Source organism: Anas acuta, chromosome 21, assembly GCF_963932015.1.
Source record: "Anas acuta chromosome 21, bAnaAcu1.1, whole genome shotgun sequence".
Taxonomy (NCBI): Eukaryota; Metazoa; Chordata; class Aves; order Anseriformes; family Anatidae; genus Anas; species Anas acuta.
The window spans coordinates 6,677,508-6,698,854 of NC_088999.1; the positions used below are offsets into that span (position 1 = coordinate 6,677,508).

The following is a 21,347-nucleotide window of genomic DNA, read 5'->3' on the forward strand; positions in this document are numbered from 1 at the left end:
GCACCGTCTATGGCCAGCACCCAATATGAAGCATTTATTAAGATACTAGACTAGCATAAACATCCAGGAGGTGCCATGGTCAGGAACCTATCTGTGAAGGGTTCACGTTTACATCTCCTATGTAGATGCAATGCATCAAGCTAATTAATCTCCCGAGCTGTCTCAGCGATTCCTATCAGCCCCTCAGGCTAGCACCACAGTCCAGCAGGCCACCAGCAAAGCTGCGATCTGATTTATGTTCTGACAGAAAAATTAGAGAGGGTGCTTGTGAAGCAACGCTTTCAAAGCAGAATGATGCATCTGCCATCGGCTTGTACAAAGTAAATCCCCCAGGGCCCACGGGAATGTCTCCAGAGGAGGTGTCACCTCTACAGGAGATGTCCCTTACAGGAGCTGCAGTGGAAGGCAGGCCCCCAGCAGCACCACGAGCCCCTCTCGGTGTGAACCTCAAGGAGCCAGATAACGCTTTTAACAGCCATCAGAAAACAGAACTAAGCAAGCCCAACACAAGTCCAGCCTAGCTGTGAAGTCTGTCCCCACAGACCCCTCCAGGAGCCCAGGGCCACCACCGGTGGCCAGCTGCCTCGCCTTGCGGCCTACTGCCGCTGGAGCAGCCCCACTCAGCGTGGTGGCTCGCAGGGCTCTGCCAGCGACTTTGCTCTGCCCTTGAAGGGGACTAATAAATACCTCAAGGCCACTGCGAGGATTAATTAGGTAGTATTTGCAAAGTGCTTTGAACATGAAAAACTTGAGCACTCTATGCCTCTGTTTACACATCTGTTAAGTAAGTATCATAATACCTACCCCAGAGGGTTGATAGTAAGCTTAATTATTTCTTGTTTGCGAAGCACTCAGATCCTAGATGAACAATACTACGGAAACATCAAGCGTTATTGTTATTGGACTGGCAGGCATTAAAAAGTTCCTGGCCAGCTCAGGATTCCAGGAATTAAGTGGGAAAAAACTGAGGACTAGGTCTCTGTCCCAGGCCAGTTTCTTTGGGCTCTCAGGTTTTAAATCAGGAAATCGGTGAAGGAACAAATGAAAAAGGTTTCTTTTAATGAGGGTGGGAAAAAGGGCTCCAGCCAGCCAGGACTGGTGTGATGGGTTCCTTGCACTGCTGCAGCACCAAGAGACCAATTAAACCAGGGCCCCACGCATGTTGTGAAGGGCTCCTAGGAAAACACTGGACTTCCATGGAACAGCAAAGAAAGCATTTCCAAACATTTGCAGTTGCTTCCTGGTAACAGTGCAGCCTACGAGCCACAGGGCTTGATTTTAATCACCATAAACTAATGGATGCCCAAAGGTGTTTGCTTTCATCAAGGGGCACTGCCATGCGCCTTCGAGCTCCCAAGGCAATCGGTGATAAAGCTAACCACAGGAGGGCAACGGCTGCCTCTAGTTCTTTCTCAGAACTGAAATGCATCTTCTTTCTGGAGACATCTCAGCCCACCAAATTCTCCTCTGCTCGGCATAATGAGGGCATCACTCTTTGCAGGTAGCTTCTGAAGTAGCTAATTATGCTGTGCTGTGGGAAGCTGCCACACATTCCTCATGTTCTGGGAGATCCAAGAGAGTTTAACTAGGAATAATGGGACAAAATTGTGTACAGAATATATTAAGCTGAGCATCAGGCCAAACCTCCTAGCAGGGATACACACACATTAGGCGGCACCTGACGAGAGCCAGGAAAAGGATCACTTTAAACTGGGCAGGACAACAGCAGCAAGTGATCAATCCCCCACGTGTGCAGTAGCTCTTAATCACCTCCTACAGGACCTCATATAGGAACGCATCTTTCACTGAAAAGAAAGAAGGCAAGGAAATAAGGAGACCTGGTTTATACCGACTAAAAACATGTGTGCAGTATACCTAGTTGCTAGGAGGAAGAGGCACACATATCATAAAACGACAATCAGGACTGGAAGAGCTTTAACCAGGCTTGAAAATGGAACACAAAAAACATGCCATGTGGTAACTGATCTGCGGTAGAGGACCAAGAACTAGCCTTTGCCTCACCTTACTCCAAAAGCCCCCGATGCGGAGAACAACAGGGGACACAGAAGCACGTACCCGAAATCTCCAGCTCTACAGGGAGGAACCTCCATGCAAGGTCAAAAGAGGACTCCTTTTTGCAGTATTGCAAAAAGTCCGGTCACCCAGGGCTTGGAAAAGGCACTGAGAGCTCTTCAGTTAGCTAAAACACATTCAAATTACAGCACAAGTTCATAGCAAAGTAAGCAAGAGTTGAGGTCAAGTTTTATGTTGCACGATCTTCCCCATGCAGAGCAAGGCCAGTGAGAAAGGAAGACCCGTCTAGATGGTGCCATTCTTTCCACATTCTCCAGATTATGCAAGGAAGGAAGAAATCCCCTTAGAAATCCCCTTTTTCACGAACTCCATTTTTTCCTTCAGGTCATACCACTACTTTTTATTCCTGGCCAAACAAGTGTCAGGAGCGCATCAGTATTTTAACTGCTAATAAGCACACAGCAAAACCATACGCTAGCACATGTACTGTTTTGTAAAAAGCCTATTAATGGAGGGAAGAAAACCTCTTTTACAACCTTTTAGCACTCAGAGCAAATTCATGCCTCAGAGACAGTTGACCTGCGCTTGTTTTTTTGCAGGTCATTCTGATCTGTACTTTAATGCAAATATTTTTCAAGTCAGCCTTTCAAGTCTCAAAATAATCTAGTTCTCAGGGGGAGCCTACCAGATGCACTGAGATGGATTTGAGGATGAGATTCCAGGAGGGCTGGGGCTAATCAACAAATCAGGATTTTTCTTCCTAAGGCTTTTTGATTGTCTGTTTGTTTTACATGAAAGACAGAGCAGCCGATCTGAATAAAGCAGGATTAGCAAAGACAAACCTGACCAGCACCCCTTAATCTCAGTGCCACAGACCTGGACCAAGAACTGCAGTGAACTCCAGGCGAGCACAGCACCATCAGAGCCTGGGCACCCCTGCTCCCAGGCTGAGGGGGCACCAGGACGAGGTAACTCACCTCCCTGAATCTGGGAGGCCCAACCTGAATTAGGGAACCCTGGGCTGAATGCTGCACACAGCTGGAAAAAAAAAAAAAAAAAAAGCTGCATCCCAAACAAGTGCCATCATTCAGAGTCTACCTCTTCTGAACAAGCTGCCCAACAGTGTACTCCCTTGGATTTTTAAGGCCCAGTCTCTTCATCACATGCGATGCTTCACAAGTGCAAGGGACACACATATAGTGCGGGATGACATGAGCTTTGCTTCCTTTCGAGGACAAGCTAAAAAAGTAATGCATGAACAAATGGAAGCACACTTTGTGCATTAGGCCACTCTCCTGAACTTAGGCTTATAGGATTCCCTAACAAGCAGGAATAATAATAAAAAAAAAAAGCCCCCCATATTGAGTCCAGTACATTTCAGCACAGGACCACCTCTCCCTGCTGGGAGGAAGAAGGGTGTGATGCAGTGAGTGAGCAGAATGGGTTATTTTCATGTTGTATGCATTTCAGGCTTTGCCTGAGGCATTCAAAGACAGTCTGCAAAGCTGTCTGGAATCCCTTGGTGTTTGTTAGCAGCTGTCGGTCCCAGCAAGTGGCAGTGATAATGAAGAGTCTAAATGGAAGAGTGAATTCAAAAAACCACCAAACACCAGGCAGTAAGGTTCCCAGCAACAGAGCCAGCTCCACAGAACTTCAGGCAGCACTGGACTTTGAATCATCTCCTAGAGCTGTGGTCCAAGCAAAGGTAAGAGCTACATCCTGTCCCTTGCCTCTAATATCCCTCAGCTTTGCGAGGAGGCAGAAGTGGAAGTTTTTGGCACAGGAAGGATGAAGCATGAGCACAGGCAGGTGCCTGCCCTCAACCCAACTGCCTGCAGGCTCTCACCCCAGCTGGGCTCAGCAGGGAGAGGTCCCCTCCCGGCTAAAGAACTGCTGCAAGAGCAACATTGCTCTTAGCTCTGTAGAGAAAGATCTGTGTTTAAAAAAGGGTAAAAATCAAAGACAGCATTGCTCTTTCCCTGCTGAATCTGAGCATCCTACATTCTGCACGGTATTTAACAACACCCTTAAAGGAAGAAGACATTGATAGGAAAACTGACACAGAAAAATTCACATCAATGTGATATTCAAGAACCCTAAATTCTATCCACGCATTCATGCTGTGTTTTCTGTTAGCTGACGAGTTCTCACAAGTCCCTTTCCCATAGGAAACAAAGAAATTAGAACGTGAGCCTCGGGATTTGTCCCTCTGTGTGAGCAGGGCATGGCATGCTAACCATCCCCACAAGACTAAATGCATTTTCAAGACACCACTTTGGATAGACCTCATTGGACAGGATCATAAATTCTGTTTAAATAAGAATTAATGATACTAATAATGAAGAGAACCCACAAATCTTCAATGTAGTTTGGGATACAGATGACTATTGCTGAGGCTATGGGAGAAGCCCTGAGCCATATCAAGAGCAAATACAAAGCAATGGTGCTCCCTGCAGCTACAGGAACAGTGCCAGTTTGCTTCCCCAGAAGACCTAGTCCCTTTTGAGTTTTTCAGGAAAACCTTTGGTGGCTGTGCACAGTCTTTGCTTGTCCTCAAGACATTATAAATGGCGACAAGTAATTATCACTAACACAGACAGGGTACCAGGGCAGAGGAAGGTTAGATGGTTTGCTTTATGTTGCACAATCAAAAGGAGGAGATCAAAAAAGGGAATCCAAATGTACCTTGCCGGTCGGTTGCCCTAACCTACGCCCTCCAGTCTTCCTTGTGGAGGGACCAGGACTGTCAAAGAGCATCAGCTTCCCTTCCAGCAACACAGAGCCCAGCTGCAGCTGCGTCTCCATCACAGGACACGCTGCAGCTCCAACAGCTTCCTCAGAGGTGGGGGGAAGGCAGAGGAAAGTAGAAAGCAGGAGAAATCACCATCCTTTTCTCCTCATTGCCCTTTCTCTGAACAAACTCACTAGAGTGAAGCATGAGATGCAAAAGCAATTTCTACTATTACAAATGAAATCCTCCCCAATGTCCCAGTAACTTAATACACCAGAGAGACCTCACCTGCTCGTTTGAAATTTTCCACACAAGTGGTGCTCTGGACCCAGCCTTCCAGCTCTGTTCCCTTGCGTACAGAATTATGCAAAACTGGCTCTTCAAAATACAGATATCTGCCACTTTTGGCTACCCTGTGAAGTGAATCCCTCGATTGTGGAATAATTGACTGGCAGGCTGAGAGACAGGTGATTGGCAGAGTAATTGAAGCAATGTCCCTTCGGTGATAAAGGGATCATGTAGCATCTGTATTAACCTGAAGGTCTCTGCTATTCAATCTTCTTTTTTGCTGTCTGGATATAGCTCTTCAGTGCCCAAACCATCCAAATATGAAGATGAGTGAAGAACAAAATGCTAAAGCCTCATTTCATGGCAGGAGCACAAGTTGCTTTCCCATGGCAGACCTGGGCAGCAATGCACAGGGCTATAAATATACTTTATGTTCAGCTGATATATATCATAAACACGATCTACTGAGGACATGGTCATACCTTTAACTAAAGTAACAGATGAAATATATATGTTTGTGCATGTACAAACACACAGCACACATGGTTTTGCAGAAGTCATCACCACCATGAAACAGGGCCGTGTGTTTCTATGACACACGGATGGTTTTGAAGCCAGCGCAGGATCTGATTCCTCCCTCTCCAGTCTTGAGAACCCCCCCAAAAGCTTTCTCGCCCCAGACCATACACTCTGCAAGAGCCCCCAGGCTCACGCTGTGTTTCCTGCTGGTTTTGGAGGCCCCCAGAGGCTTTGGAGTGCCGCCACCTGCCAAGTCAGCAGCAGAAGACAAAGGCCACCTCCTCTCCCTGGCCGAGGTTTCGCAGCCTTCTTCCATCTACCCGTGCCGGAGGGCCTGCTGCAGAATTGAGGGTGTTTCTGTTACACTATTAAAAATATAAATGAAAAGAGTCCCTGAGCTCATCCATTTTCAGACTAGCTAATTTGTCCCCAGGGATTGGCTGGAGGGGCTTGGGGGGAGGGAACCAGCACACTCTCTTCTGTTATAAAAATAACAAAAAGTGATGAATGACCCTCACTGCTCAGGATGGGAAGCAGCGGCTTTTTTCAGCCCGAGATAAATTACTCCTGTCACAGCAGGTAGCATAGCGATTTACCCACAATATACCCAGGCCAGCTCCTGGGCGACCTGGCTTTACCAGCCTCGCTTATCTCATCTCCAAAGATTTTGTCTTGTTTAAAATCAAAATGAGACCAATTGGGGAACAAGAGGCGAGGCTGCGTCTGCTCGCAGCAGGCAGGGCCTCGAGGAGACACATTTCCATCACTGCTGCTAGGAGCGGACGTAAGGAGCCCCTAACGGAGCCTGTTTGCAGTGCACAGAGACAACAGGGCTCCATCACTCCCACCAAACCTATAAGCACCCCCATATATTCCTAAGTGCCACCTATTGGCATTTTTTCCTATCAGCGTTCTGCTAACCTGTACACAGACAAGAAGCATTCTCTTTATGGGCAGTAACTAGCAAATTGCAACTCGGATGGAAGAATAACAGCACACAAGAGACACGCAAGCCCAGCACTCAGTGCTAGGTTTGAAAAGGGCTGGATGTTTTTTTTTGGTTTGCTTTTTCCCCTCCTGATTGTGCGTGGAACACCCACCACCTGCCAGGCATCTAACTACACACACGAGCTACCGGATTCATTTATTCAGGACAGGGAATTGATAGATTTGATTTTCTCTTCATAAGCTTTCCTCCCTGAGCTACATTTCTCTTTTCATTAATGTGCTGATGGAGGAATAAACTTTTAACTCCGAGGATCAGACCTGTCAAACAGAAGCTCCTCTGCTACCCAGGAAAAGGAGGCAGCCAGGGCAGAGGGGAGCTCCCCTGAGCCAGCCCCCAACTCACACCTTGCAATTCTGCTTGCAGGGCTTAGGCAAGCTTTCCTGGGGGGCTTAGGTACATCAGCAACAAAAAACACAGACTATATCCTTCCATTTTGCATAGAAAGCTTTAAAAATTTTCCAATACCTCTTTGTGCACACAGCCTCTCTGCTCACTCATCCAGCTTGTTTTCTTCTATTCCATACAAGCTTGTGTTGCACACACACAAAACGTGTACTTCATGCCTTTAAATCTTCCTTACCCCACAAATTCGCTTCCCAGATACGATGAGACACATCTAAGGGAGATCTATTCCTGCACATGAAGTCATTCTTATCCCCCTCTATCCATCTTCCACCGTGACTCATCATGGAGGTGAAAGATCCCTAGCAGAAAAAACTCTGCTCGCCCTTACAAAACCAGCTCTTTTCCCTTGTTGCACTTCTTTGTTCCAGTTTTAACAACTTTAGGGCCAGATGATGAACACAGTGCAAGCAAAGGCCAGCCAAGCTCTGATCAATAGTATTTGACAATAAAGTAACCAGCCCTTTTTCACTTTTCAATTTAAATTTGGGCCTTCCCATCACTGTGCTACGAAGGGAAAGCATTCGCTCTCCGGAAGGGTACAGACTGGATAGCATCTGGCATTGTCGTCTTGAAAATGAGAGCAGCGCTGAGTTTATCCACACCATAAGAAAAATCCCTCAGAGTTTGGAGTTCAGTTCTGAGTCATACCCGTAGACCTAAGGCAACCAATGCAAGGCTGAACCAAAATGGGAAAATTTTGGCTGGAGATTATTTCTGCACTGGGGTGGTGAGACCCACGGAGAGGGGAGAGCCCCACACAAACAACAAGGTACTACTGGAAGGATGAATGCATGATTTTAAACCAATTTTATAGTTGAGACAAATTCTTCTTACCCGAGTGAAATACAATGTCCCAAGCAAAAAAAGGGAAAGTGAGTAGACAGAAATCCCTTTTCTGGTTACCTGGGGCCCCACAGTTTGTGGGGAAAATTTTTATAAATATATATATATACCAACCTAGATAATCCAACCTAACAAACTTTAAAGGAGAGTTTGAGACACAAGGAAATGCAGTTTTATCAGTACCATGCAATGCCTTTTGCCAGAACCTCCTCCCATAGGGGCAGGCGAGGAGGGTTCTTCAGAGCACACAGCCTCGTGACCTCCAGAGGCTGGAGGAATCCCTCCCTCGGCAGTAGCTTTATTCTGCTCCCAGGGAGAGGTGACTGGGAAGGAGCCATAGGAGCTGGTTTTACCCTGCCCTAAACAAGAATAGGCTGGAACTGAGTCCTTTGGGGTGCGCCGCCGCATTGATCCCTTCTCTGCCATCAGATTGAGAATGATGCTGGTGGGGCTTTGCTCAGCAGCTGGTGCAACTCGGCAATTCCTGTGTGAGCAGGGTGTGAAACGGCACAACATTAGATGGGGTTTCTATTCACTTTGCCAATTACGCTTTCTGCTGGTTTGCACTGTATGTCATATTTCACATTGGCACAACCTGCATCAGTAGGATGGAGCTTGGCCTCAGAAAGCACCACAGAATTTGCTTTGACTTGAGTGGAAAGTTTGCCAGAGGCTGTATTGTCAGAAGGGGAAGAAAATATTGCATATGATACGCCATCACTGCTATAATTAGCTATTTTTCATAGCCATAAGTCCAAATCTCACACAGTGCTTATAGAGATGGACAAATAGCATAAAGTGAAGAACAGGTTTGTTGCAACAACCAGCCATCAGGTAACCCTCCACGGATGGATTACAGTGAAACTTCACTGACAAAACCTGGCAGTATTTCCCCCACACTATTACACTTTTTTTTTTTAATATGACTTTTTAGCTGGCCCTATTCTATGAGCACACCACCATACCTGCTTCATCTTGGGGTTAGCTCGCATGCAGGGGTGCATTCCTGGGTGGCCCCAGCAGCCCCAGCTAATTGTCCAAATGCCCATTAATTTCCCCTATCTTGTGTCTTCTGGTTCCTGCGATTGCTGTAGCTGTGGTTGTGCTCAGAGGGGAAAGGTAGCATGGCAGTCACAGGAACCAGAAGAGACAAGGTAACTCCTCAGCCACCACAATGAGCCCAGTCTGGTGCTTTCAAAGCAGAGTTGTGCTTCTGACTTTCACAGCGTCTTCCAGGGTTAACAAACCAAGGGGTAAATACGCACACTTAGCACGATACCCTGCCTGTTGCAGACCAGAGACCTTCCTCGTAGAAAAGCCTGATGGAAAAAGAGCAGTCTCTTAGACAATTACCTGATCTTGATAGGAAGTTGGCATTCACACAGATTCCATTGTAGTCCTTGGTCAGTTATTCCAGGAGGTAATTATCATCAGAAGTTAAAATATGTACCTTGGTTTGAATTTCTCTCAGCTGAGTTCCTTACCCCTGGACTTGCTCTCCTTTTATCCCAGGAAAGTAGAAGGAAAATTAGCTTTATTGACTTACAGCAAGTTACTCCTCATTTATTCCAGATATACAAGGAGAGAATCAGCCCCACTGGAGTTACTGCTGATTTACAATAGGTAAGTAGGTACACAATTACTTCTGGTGATTTACAACAGAGTTACCTGTTATTTATTCTAGGTATTTAAGGGTATATCCACAGGGGGGCCCTAAGGAAAATTAAACCAAATTAATTTTAAAGTGGATTAGTTAAACTGTGTTCGACCATGACACAAACCCTCCTCTTCAGAATTAAAGAAGCCTTAATTCATTTTAGTTCATCCTAACTCCTTCCCCAGTGAAGAGCCTCAGCCCAAGTGGAGGTACTGGGATTACAATGGCCAAGCAGGAGGAAAATTGGCCCTGCTCATTTCCGAAGCTGTCATTGCTGTTTTTCACCAAAAGGAGAGCAAGTCACACTGACCTCAGTGGTATAAAACCTCAGACTTGCACCTGAGAGCCTTTACAGCCTTAATCCAAGACAGATTGCCCTGCTCAAGGCAGGTTAAGAGCGCAGAAAGCAATCACAATCTTTTATTAATTCCTAGCAGCTCGTTCCCAGCGCCCCTGGCCAGCCCTTCAGCTCTCCAAGCCTGCTCCTAAACAGCCGTTCTGCAGTGGGGTAGCTGGGGCCATCACACCTTGCTTAATGTTCCTGTGTAAAGTGCTCTGGTTTAGCTGCTTGATCCCTCTTCCCAGTCCTTCAGGTCTTATCTGAAGGAGTGGGAGGCTGAGAAGTGCCATGGTCCTGCAGAGCACCCCTGCGATAGCCTCTGCGTGGCTTCCTTCGGGACACCCACTCCCCAGATCCAGGCTGATCTCCCCTCCCCATACAGGAGAGGGAGCACAACCCTCTAAATGCTCTGAAACAACAGCTGAGATCCCGGAGGGAGAGCCTTCCCTTCCAGCTAAGAGGCAGAAGCAGCACAGAGCTGACCATGGAAAGCCTCCCTGCTCTCCCCTCATTCACATCCCCTGCCTTGCTCTCTCCTCCCTGCTCACCCTCATGCATGCAGCACTTCTGTCTCAAACCATCTCCTTTACCATCTCAGCTCATGCGTTGTTCCTTACAGAAGAGCAAAATCTTTTTTCTCCTCCATTTCCCCTGCTCTTCTCTCACATCCCACTTTTTCTCCGTGACCTTTTCCTCTCCTTGGTGCTGTCGAGCACGCCCCAGAGACCAGCTGGCAGCGTGACAAAGATGTGGGAAGTACCCAACAACAGCTTCAGCAAAAATACCCAGACCAGGTCCTAGCCATAGGATCTGCTCGGCTGGGTAAAAGATGAAGGAAGACACAACGCACACAAAGACATCCCTAATAAAACCAGTTACTGCTAAACAGGGAAGTAACCTTTTTCCCAAAGAGAAAGAGCAACGCATCGAGCTGCCATTTAGCGACGTGCATTTACAGCGTTTATGAACTGCTCTATCAATCACCAGGCTGGAATGTGAATTTTCGAAGGAACTGGCTATTTACAGATGACAAGAAGCTTTTTCATGGCCTTTTCTCTGCTTTAACAAACAGCCAGCTCACAGCTGAAGGGGCGAGGTTTCCTAAGGCAATCCTGTTTGCAAGCACATCGCCGTGCCCAAGGAGGCTGCAGTGGGGCCGGCGCTGCCGACCCTCTGGTGTGCTACAGGAAAAGACCTCGGAGCTCCTCGTCTGAGCTGATCTTGAATGACTTTATGGCAGCCTCATTAACGGCTCGTGGGTTTCACAGACACTGTAATTGTTCTATCGTTTCAAAGTTATGAATTCCAAATGATCAGATATTAATTAAAGTTTTCCCTTTTGATTTCAGGGCAAGAATCCACCCGGGAGCTCGGCAGGGCTGATGGGGGACTGACACACCGAAGCAAGGCCAGGCTCCCTGTGGCTGTGCAAATGTCCAGTGTCCAGGGACGTTTAAGGCAGCTGTTAGCATCAGCCTTGGGTTTGGTACATACCTGGATTGCCCACCTCGGCAAAACACTTCTTGCTCATTAAAAAAGAGACTTGCAGAATGCTTTTCTTGTACATTAGACAAAGTCAGGTAGTGCAAAGCTCTCAGATATGGGTGTGATTCTAAGGACAGAGCAGTGCGATCACTGCTATAGATAAGAATCAAACATTTTCCTAATCTAACAGACTGTGCCAGGCATGATAATACACTTTTTTTTTTTTTTCCTTCTAGTTCTTGGCATTACCTTACTTTATGAGAAACTCAGCCTTCAAAAGAACAGAGCAAAAATTCAGCTTCCTGTCCTTGGGCTTTTGTGTAAGTCTTGTAGAAGTGACTAGTGTAAGTGTTCTAAATTCAGCAGTTAAAAGGGGAGAGGGCACTGTTGGAGGCAGGATGACCTGCATTGTGAAGCAAGGGCACTGTCTGGCTGGGACAAACTTTAAATTTAGGGACTAATCTAGTCATACTGTGTATAAAGGCTTGAATTTAAATTCATCTGAGCTCTTGGGGTTCAAGGAACTTGCCAGCTCCATGTCAAGTCTGGATTCTAGTTTAGGACATTCAGACACAGAGGGTAACCACGCAGTACGGGCATGCCCTCCAGCTACACCAGCACCCAGGCCTTCGAGATGCTTCCAGCAGTACAAATAACGTGACTCCACTGCCTTCAGGCACAGTGGGTCTAGATGACCTGCAACCCTTAAAGCCCAAATCTGGTGGTTTTGAGATGCTCACCCTGAGACAACCAGAGACCAAAGGGAGTGCAGGAGAGTGCCAGTGCTGCAAAGACCAGGAAAAAAAAAATAGGGGAAAAAATTAACAATACGTAGGTCTTGCTCTGGACTGCTGAACAGGGGTGAATTTCACCTTCAGTGAATTACAGAGCAGCTAACTATGCTTTTTTTTTTTATTATTATTTTTTTATTTAAATATACAACCTAATTGCAATCTAAATGCAGTAGAGCCCAGCAGAAACAGAGCAGCCTGGCACTATCTCTTTGCATTAGCTGCTGGGTTATGAGCAAGGGAGACATTTATCGCCCCATACGTTCCCGGTATAATCACTTAACTGACTCCATCCATGCACCATACTTCCCAGATAATGGGCTAAAGCATCACTTATTAGCCCGGCTGTACCTTCTGAGCAGCTCGGAAACCGCAGAGGCGAGTAGTACACAGAGTCCGAGGTGCTGCAGCCTGCTCAGCACAGGCCATCCAGAAGAAGAGGAGGTAAAAACTCCTTTAATTGAAAAATTCAGCCTTATACTTTAAGACAAATGAGATTTTGATACCCAATCCCAACATTTTAATGAGATTTAATACTTAAGCTGCTCAGGAAACCCCTATACAGACAATAAGAAGCACTGTGGGTTTCATATGTACCCAGTGGCATTGACGTTTGGAAACTAGAAAAAGCAGCATGGGTGAATAAATACTCTTTTCCCTCCCAGGTCACTACAGCTTTCACACATCTAACGATTGTGCTGACTTGTTAAATGCAACAGAAAGATCCTGAGTCCCCACTGAAGCTCTTGGATTTACCTTCTGTTTGGTCACCTCTCACCAGAGAACCAGGTGAACTATTTCACTGCTCTATCCCAGTTTTCTCATGAGGATCACAGTCCAGGCTCTGGCAGCACAATTCCACAACACAGTAGCCTCTAATATTGGCAGGTTCAAAACCTTGTGTAAGTAGCTGATAACCTATAGAATATCATTTTCTATAGTAATTTAATATCCATAGTTTCTATAGGAAGAAAACAGGGGCCTAACCCTTAGCTGAATTAGTACAGCTTGATTGAAATAATGCCTTAGCTAGGTCCTGGAGAGCACCATAGGAGTCACCAGCAAGCAGAATGAAGACGTTCAACAGGGGACAGAACAACAAGCATCAGCCAGGGATCAATGCCTGCACCACAGCTGGAAATGCTGGCCACAGGACATGTGGTGTTAGGCACTAGAGCACAGCAAAAGCCAGCCCTTGCTTGGAGGACATCAGTGTGTAGAAAAGAAAAGCAAAAGGAAGAAAAAAAACAATTCACCTGACATCATGCAAGAGCCAGACAGAAACATCTTCCCTGCTAGAACACGCTCCTTTGATCCCAGTGAGAACAGCGTGTTTGATAGATGGTATGCACCAAAACACAGGATCACATCACATGGAGTAACTGCTGCTTGGAGAATTATATTCTTCCCCTTATCCTCAAAGGATTTGGCTTCCTCCCCCAGGAGGCTCCCCCCTAGCATCTTCCACACCCTAAAGCCAGCTGTCCCACTGCCCTGTGCTGCACTCATCACGCCCTGGGTGAAGGTCTCTCCTGTCCCAGCTTGGTGGCTTCCCCAGGGTAAGCAGGATGCTCTTTGTCTGGTGTTAGGAGGAATTGTTCAGCCACTCAGACATAATTAATCCAGATGAATATCAAAAGAAAAGGCAGACATAATTATACAGCTGTGCTTGAGAGTTAACCCTGTGTTAATTGACTACACAAAGCTTTGTCTGTGACGAGCCTGGTCACAGACTCCGCTGCCACCTCCACCTTTTTATAGGGCTGTCTCAGTTCCTTTCACCTGGAGGGGGGATTATGACAAGGCTCGTCTTTTGAACAAGTCTTGTTAAGAAATATGAAATAAACCTGTGAAGATTAATCTCAAAAGTCTAATGAATATTATCAGGATGATTCCCTAGTGAGACTCAACACAAAAGCTGGACACTTCTACTGCTGTCACTATTAGAAAGGCAACGGCATCCAGAGACCCCAGATCTCTCTGTGGGGCACTCGACAGTGCCTCAAGTCCCAACCCCAGCTCCCAGCTGGCTGCAGGGAGAGCCACGTACCTGTGCTAGGCCATCCCCCTGAGCCAGGAGCATGCAGGTGAAGCTGGCAAGCACAAGACCAGAGACCTCAGGTTGCTGGATCCAGCACGGGGATAGCTCAGGGCACAAGGCTGGACTCAGCGTTGCACTGAAACTGGAACAAATCACAGCTGCTTATGAGAAAACCTAAGTTTCTAAGACTTTCAAAATGTGACTTATGGGGTATGTGTGTGATGGACAGATGCCGTTTGGATTTCTGCCCCCAGTTATCCCCAGGTAGTATGAAGTTACTGGTACATGATGCAGAGGCTCATAGGAGATGGGTTTGGTCTGGTCTGCACAGGAGAAAGGACAGTTCAAGCAGAAGACAGCTGTGCACCCAGGGGTCAGGGGCTCGAGCAAGCCTCGCGTTATGCCATCCCTCTGAATGAGGCTTATAATTACAGAGCAGCTAGTTTTTTTTTGTTTTGTTTTCAGTTTAGGAGTGGGAGGGCAGCCATGACAGAGGAAAACAAGCATATCACTTCTCTCCTGAGCCTGCTGCAGTAACAAGCACTCCAGGAGAGGCACTGTTTGCTGCTATTTCACCTGGCAGCTCTCCTTGCTGCCTCTACCCGCCCCCTGGGGCTATCTCCCAGGCCCATTACTGTCCTGGCAAATCTGATGGCTCTTCAATGAGGAAAGCTCTCTTCTGCCAACAGAATTGTTTATTTTCTCCAGAAGCTGTGTGATAAATCAACCTGACATGTCCTAGCCTCCATGAAGCTGCCTCAGCGGTAAGAATAGCATCGTGCGAGGTTTTGTCTGCACTGCTTGGTACATTCTCAACATTTAACTTCCATTTGCAATAGTGACTTGAGCAAGCCGAGATGGATGAGGGTGACAAGCTAACATCCTCTGCCTTCTCCCCATTCACTTAAAGCTGGGAAATCCATCCCGTCTGCTATTACAGCCCGGTGCAGCACTTCCAGGATCACACCAGAAACACACCCAATGGGAGATGCGTGCTTTATGCCAAAAATGCTCCTCAAAATTCCATCCCTGTGCCTCCAGGGAGCTCAGGGCTACGTTCCCAGCTGATATAGGACAGCGCAAGGCTGCACAGAAACTTCTCCAGCTGGCACCTGAGAGAAAGCCAGACCACGCAAGGCCTGCTTCTTACTAACAGTGGTAACTGCTAGTGGTACACAGTCCCACCCATGATTTCAAAAGACATATGCATCTTCTGAGGACATCAGCAGCTCTAAGTTTGCTCAGTCCCTTAATCTCCGGGCAGAAGATCCCCATCATCTGTCCAGTACAAGGCACATTAGTAATGGATTACGGTTGCAGCCCGTAAAGGTCATTTTTAATGCTTTTAATGAACGGAAAAAAAAAAGGGGGGGGGGTTCCTTTCAGATTTATAATTTTCAAGAAGCTTGCCTGTGCAAACCCTACCGGGTAAGTAATATGCATTGTGAAGCAGAGGTACAACCTGTTCAGTTCTTCAAAGCAGACCTCAGAAGGGATGAATTGTAATGTGTAGTTGCCCAGTGCAGATTCAGAAACCAGTCTGAGAAGAAAATACAGGCCAGATTTTCAAATTTTTAACTTTGAAGTTTTTTTTTTTTTTTTTAAATCTGTCAAGAGCAAGTTTATACAGACTTGCTGTCCTCTGAGGGTGTAGCTACTGCCTTCGGCTGGTCAAATACCACCTTTGGCTACACAAACATCACAGGGTATCACTTATTCAGCCTTTTCTGCATGAATTTTGCTGGATGGTATGCCTTCATCTTCCTGCTCAGCCTTGTGATCTGATTATGACCTGTTTGTTAATGCTGTGGACAGGGAAACACTTCTTAAACACCCCTACAAGCAGGCATCCTCTGAGCCACATGCAAAGTTTGCTGATATTGCCTCTTTTCAAGCATGGCTTTATTTTGCCAACAGAAGAACTTACACTGACCACAGCTTTCTGGGAATTCCTCCCTACCCTCACCTTTGCTTGCTCCTCTATCTCAGGTCTGCCACACAGCACAGCCTTCTGCTGACAACCCTACTGCAAGGCCCAGAACCACTGCAAGGCAGAAAAAAAGAAAGGAACCAATTAGGGATGAAAAATATCTGCTTGTCACTGCTGTTTCTGATCTCGTCACCTTGAAAGGTGACACCCTGCAGGCCTGGCACAATCAATGAAAGAAGGCTGGAAGATGGGAGCCCTGTGAGGGGGGCTCAGACCACTCCTGGTGGCTGAACAGCGCTGCCAGACTCCAAGTCCCTCTGCTCTTTGGGACCAAAGGATGGTCCAGGGCTGATTTTGGAGGAGCCAGCAGGCTGTGCTGACCGCTGAGGAGCCCAGTCTGTCCATTTGTCCATCCATCCATCCTGGGACATCACCCAGCAGGCGGCTGCTCTGGCTTCCCTCAGGAGCAGAGGTGACAAGGGCAGCTCTTCATCACCAGTCACCGAGATGAAATGACTCATTATCGACTGTGATTCCTTTCAGGTTCTCACACGAGCTGTTAAATTGGAAGCACTGAAGCACTTTGCTTTGTACAGTATTTGATTTGTTTTCTTTCTTTAGTATTATTTAAACTTTGAGCCCAGCTACAAGGTAGTTCTAAATAAATAAAGGTAGGAGAGAGACAACTGCAGCTTTATTATCAGGCACCACACAGCTCCCCCAAATTGCATTCGTTCTTTCATGTGTTCCCAGTCTTTCTTCTGTATTGTATAGCATCTCTGCCTCTCCAGAAATGATAATAGGAACTGCATCTTTGATAAGGCATCCTTCTGCTCCTCATTAGTGCTGAGAAACAAGTCGGAGAGGCGTTAGATGTACAGCCAGAGCGACCAGCTCCCAGTGACAAGGAATGACCACGTGCTTCTTCAGACTTGCAGCTCTTTCAGCTCTGCATCTCAGTGCGCCTCCTATAACACCCACGCAGCAAACAGACCTCAGCAGGGACTGCTGAGATCTAGTATTTCCCTCTCCCAAAGAGGCCAAGGTCCCCAGAGAGGCGACACAACCACTCATGGCGTGTACACCTCCAAACCTTGTGAGTGAAGTCACATTTTGTCCTGAGACCTCAGCTACCACAAATGCTTGTCATGTTAGCAAGCTACATGAATGCAACATGCTCCCTGCAGAAAAAAAATAATAATTCATAGAAGTAACTCGTCTCCATGAAATATGAAATAAAGTGTCAGTTCCTCAGTAGGACGTTTCCTTCTCGCACTGAAGCCTTCTAACACAAGCAGCACTGACATCCCAAGGTAGCTACGGTATTAATTCATGGTACTTCCATTCTCACCACAGATTTGCCTTCTTGTTAGAGTACAGCAGCCACAGTCACACGCTGTCTTCCCACTCGATGGAGAAAACAGCGGGTTGGAGCAGTCCCTAGCTATTCTGCAAGGTCTCGTCTGTCCTAGAGAATCAACTTGTCATATACCAAAGGCAAAACTATTTGGCCAGAAGCCAGCCTCCAAAGCAAAGCCAAAATAATCCATTCGAAGGAGTGGAAATATGCTGGAGGAGCTGACATCAGCATCTGGCCCGGGCTACTCAGCAGTTACTTGGCACATGGTGGTTTTATGAATGTTGCATTTTATCTCGGCAATCACATTAGCCCTGCGCTCAGACATTTCAGCTGCAAGCCTCAGCTTCCAGAAGCACGGCATCTCAGAATATGTTACAGGGATGGTAGGAGAGCAGTTGGAGGATTTTCACTCCAAAACAAATGCAAGCTGTTTAGGGCTCCTCAGCAGATGATGCTTGAAGTTGTCTGTGTTGCCTAGCATCTTTCTTTGCAAATCACCTATTGCAAGGACATGCGTGTGCAAACATACACGTACACATCGCACACAAACATTTGCCCACAGATCACAAAGTGGATGCTCTAGGAGCTTGTCAGATCTGAGGATCTCTGTAACCACATAGGTGTAGCAGTGGAAGGAGCTGGCACATGACAGCTGTCATTGCAAGCGACACCGAGAAGGGGAGACAGACCTTCCAGCCAGAGGCACGAGGCTGCGCTGAGCAGGCACAGCCACGTGCATAAATCGGATTCAGAGATCAAGCCAGAAGGCTGCTGAGGCAAGCTACACAGTACTGAAGTGTGTACTGCATTGGCATGGGATTTTATTTATTTTTTTAAACAGTTTCTACACTGAGGTTTGCACTAGCACAGTGAGAAGATGAAGTTGAATTTGGGGTATGGTCTGAAGCCCCCAGAAGGCGAACGCAGCGCTGTCACCCACTACAAACCTGGCCCCAGGTTTTCTGACCTTGTATCACAGCTTATTGTAAGTCTCTGATGCTGACCTTAACACGAGTTTACATCAAGAGGGCAATGCAGTTCCTGATTCATCCAGTCTCTTATGGCTTAAACAGGTATCGTGATCAGGGACTGCATTTTCTGTGGGCATGGATGAGTCAGAGAGAAGGCTGTCTCTGCTACAAACAGTCCAAGGAAGAGCTGCTAAAGTGTAAAGCAGGTAACAAAGGCTAAATCCTCACCTGGAATGAGCTACCATGCCCCAACAAACCAGCAGCCTGGCTCTAATCCTCATTCGTGGGATGAGTGCAATCCTAGAGATCAGTTTTGCAGAACTCAGGACAGAGGGTAGCTCAGCCTCCATTTTGCCCAAACTCACCAAAATATACTCAGAGCATTAGAGAAAAATGCCTTTGCTAGATCATAAGATTTTCCTTGTCCCCAGGAAAAGAAGCTTCCTGACTCGTGGTCTTTAAAGAAAAGGGCAAATAACCCTGGAGTGGCAGGGGAGGAATTACAAGACCAGCATCCACAGGCTGAGCTCAGGATCATTAGTCATTGTTTTTCCCTCTGATTTTCCCCAAGCTATTTTGTTTGTATATATCACAACATGACTGATTACACTCTAGAAAAGCGAAGATTCTGTTCAACTTTCCCAACATAAATTACAATTAACAGCCAGAGTTTCACTTTAGGGCAGTTTTTTCTAAAGATTCTCCCAACCATTACTTGAGAGGCCCACAATAAATGAGCATCTGGCCCTGCAGGGACATTGTCTGCCCTTGGCTCCTGCAGATGCCAGGCAGGAATACAAGGTACTCGTACACCTCGCAGGATAAGCCAAGAAGAGCATCAGTTGATTTGGTCAGGCAATGTGGTAACTTCCCTTATGCAGTATGAGCGATTTCTTTTGTTCCAGGCCTGCAGCACACTTGCTGCTGCTCTCAGGTGCCTTCTCAGGGTTTTGTTAGGGCATTCTGCACTGACACAGTTCCTAATGCTCATGCTTTTCAGTCTTTCCCTCTCTCCACATCAGCGCAGCACGAACAATTCAGCCCACGAGCAGGTCCATAACATCCAAGTGTGTGCTTAACACAATCACTGCATCACAGTCTGTTTCGTCATTAATTCAAAGCGTTTCATAATAGCTTTGATATGTGCTTTGGGATACCTGGACTTCAAAACATCCTGGAGACAAAGTGACATCACTTACCGCTTTCTGTTGTTCATTACAAAGTCATCTAGTACCAGATGTAGCTGTAGGCCTTTTAAATGGGAAGTGTTTTAAAGTAAGTAAACCCTTCTATTTGTCATTTCTCAAACAGTGCATTAAAATATCATCCTGCATCGAGTCTGCCCAACTGCTCTATGGACTATTATGTACTGTAAGCTACCCTTGAAATGAGACAGTTTAAGCAAAAGGAGCTTTTAAAAATAAAATTTTGCACTCGATTGCATCTTCTTGCTCTCTCCCTGTACTTCACAAATGGAAATAACTTCCTCTAATATTCCTTTGATCACAAAGTACAACAATAGTCTTTAACGACCACCAGACACCAAAGTGCTGGGACTACGTGACCAGTGCAGCACAGTTGCTCAGGGCAAGATTCTTTCAAGCTCTCCACTCCCAGCTAGAGCCATCCAGCTGCCACAGGCAGCCACAAACAGACCCAGACTGGCTCTAAACAACCTGCTTGGGGTGATGGAAGTTCTTTTGCCATGTCAGTGAGATTCTGCCCAAATGCACACCTCAAACAATTCAGCCTCAGAGCTAGGCTAAGTATCCTCACAGCACGCCAAATTGTACAGTACAAATGTGCCCTTGTAGCAAATACTCACATTTCCAGGTGACCCAGGAGCACTGCTGGGTATTTGGCAGCATCACTGTGAACTCTTCTGTAAGGGCTCACGTGCAGGTGAATATCCAAAAACCTGGACAAGGCTCTCCAGCAAATCTGGTCCCAGCATGGGCTGAACAGGAGCTCCCTAGGTCCATAAGTATGACTAGGAATTCACCCACAGGATGCCGAAGAAAAAGGAGCTACTAGTAATCCTGCTCAGAACTTTTACACATTGCTAATGAACGTGTCAGGGTGGCAAATTTCTCAGATAGACCCCAAGGGATACCTGTGAATAACAGGGAGGTTTCTGTCTGTCCCAGCCAGGTAGCTCGGGGCACTGTGGATAGCAATCATTAAGCAGTTTGCTGTAGTAAATTAAGTTATCACTGTAAACATGAGCAATGTTAAGGGCAAATAACTGGCTCTGGCCCAGAACTGCAGATTTTGGCCTCCAGTATATTTACCATGTCAACTATGTCCCGAACTAAGTGAATGCCACGCATTTCTGTAGGCACCTTCTCTGTCCTGAATCCATTACTCCAGTCAGACGGCAGAAATCAAACATCATCACATTTCCTGGCAACTGAGAAGTTACATAACAAATTTGTTTATCCCAACTCCTATATTTGGCAAATTACCATTGCTTTGCAGATGCTGGGCCATAAGGTTACAGGGTAAAGAGAAAGGCAGCCAGCATTCCTGTGCAGTAATTGACAGTCAGCATCACCACAGCACCGAGACAGGAGTTGATTTTGCCTCTGATTAGACTCGTCCCTGCTTTAAAGTATGTGCAGTGACATATCTCTTTGCCTTGAAGCTGTAAGATAGGGTTATTCTGGGTGTTACTTTGCCAGGCAGGGGTGAGGATCTCAATGTGAAAAGTCAAAAAAAATCTGAATAAGATGGCAACAGTGAATGCTACTGAGACCACTGTTAGGTTGAGTAAAGTGGAATATTTAACACTACATAAAACTATTGGCTATTTCTTTCCACAGATGTTTATAATAGGCCTTGTGTAAGGGGTTAATAACAAAGCTCTTAACCTTTATATAGTCACCCTGCTGTAAAGGGACACCTCTTCCCTCTCACACTGAGAAGAGCCTGCAAACAAAAAGC

At 46.5% G+C, this 21,347-nt stretch overlaps 1 protein-coding gene across 1 annotated transcript in view; it reads right to left on the reverse strand.

The window, feature by feature from the left end:
* The window catches only part of LOC137842910 (gap junction beta-5 protein-like), a 165,453-nt gene that overhangs the window by 107,419 nt on the left and 36,687 nt on the right, over positions 1 to 21,347 (reverse strand). Inside the window, exons 4-5 of the mRNA XM_068657566.1 lie at positions 16,110 to 16,187; positions 14,153 to 14,285 (exon numbers count right to left, since the gene is read on the reverse strand). The gene's annotated coding sequence lies outside the window, so the exon portion shown is untranslated. The remainder of the gene's footprint in view (positions 1 to 14,152; positions 14,286 to 16,109; positions 16,188 to 21,347) is intronic.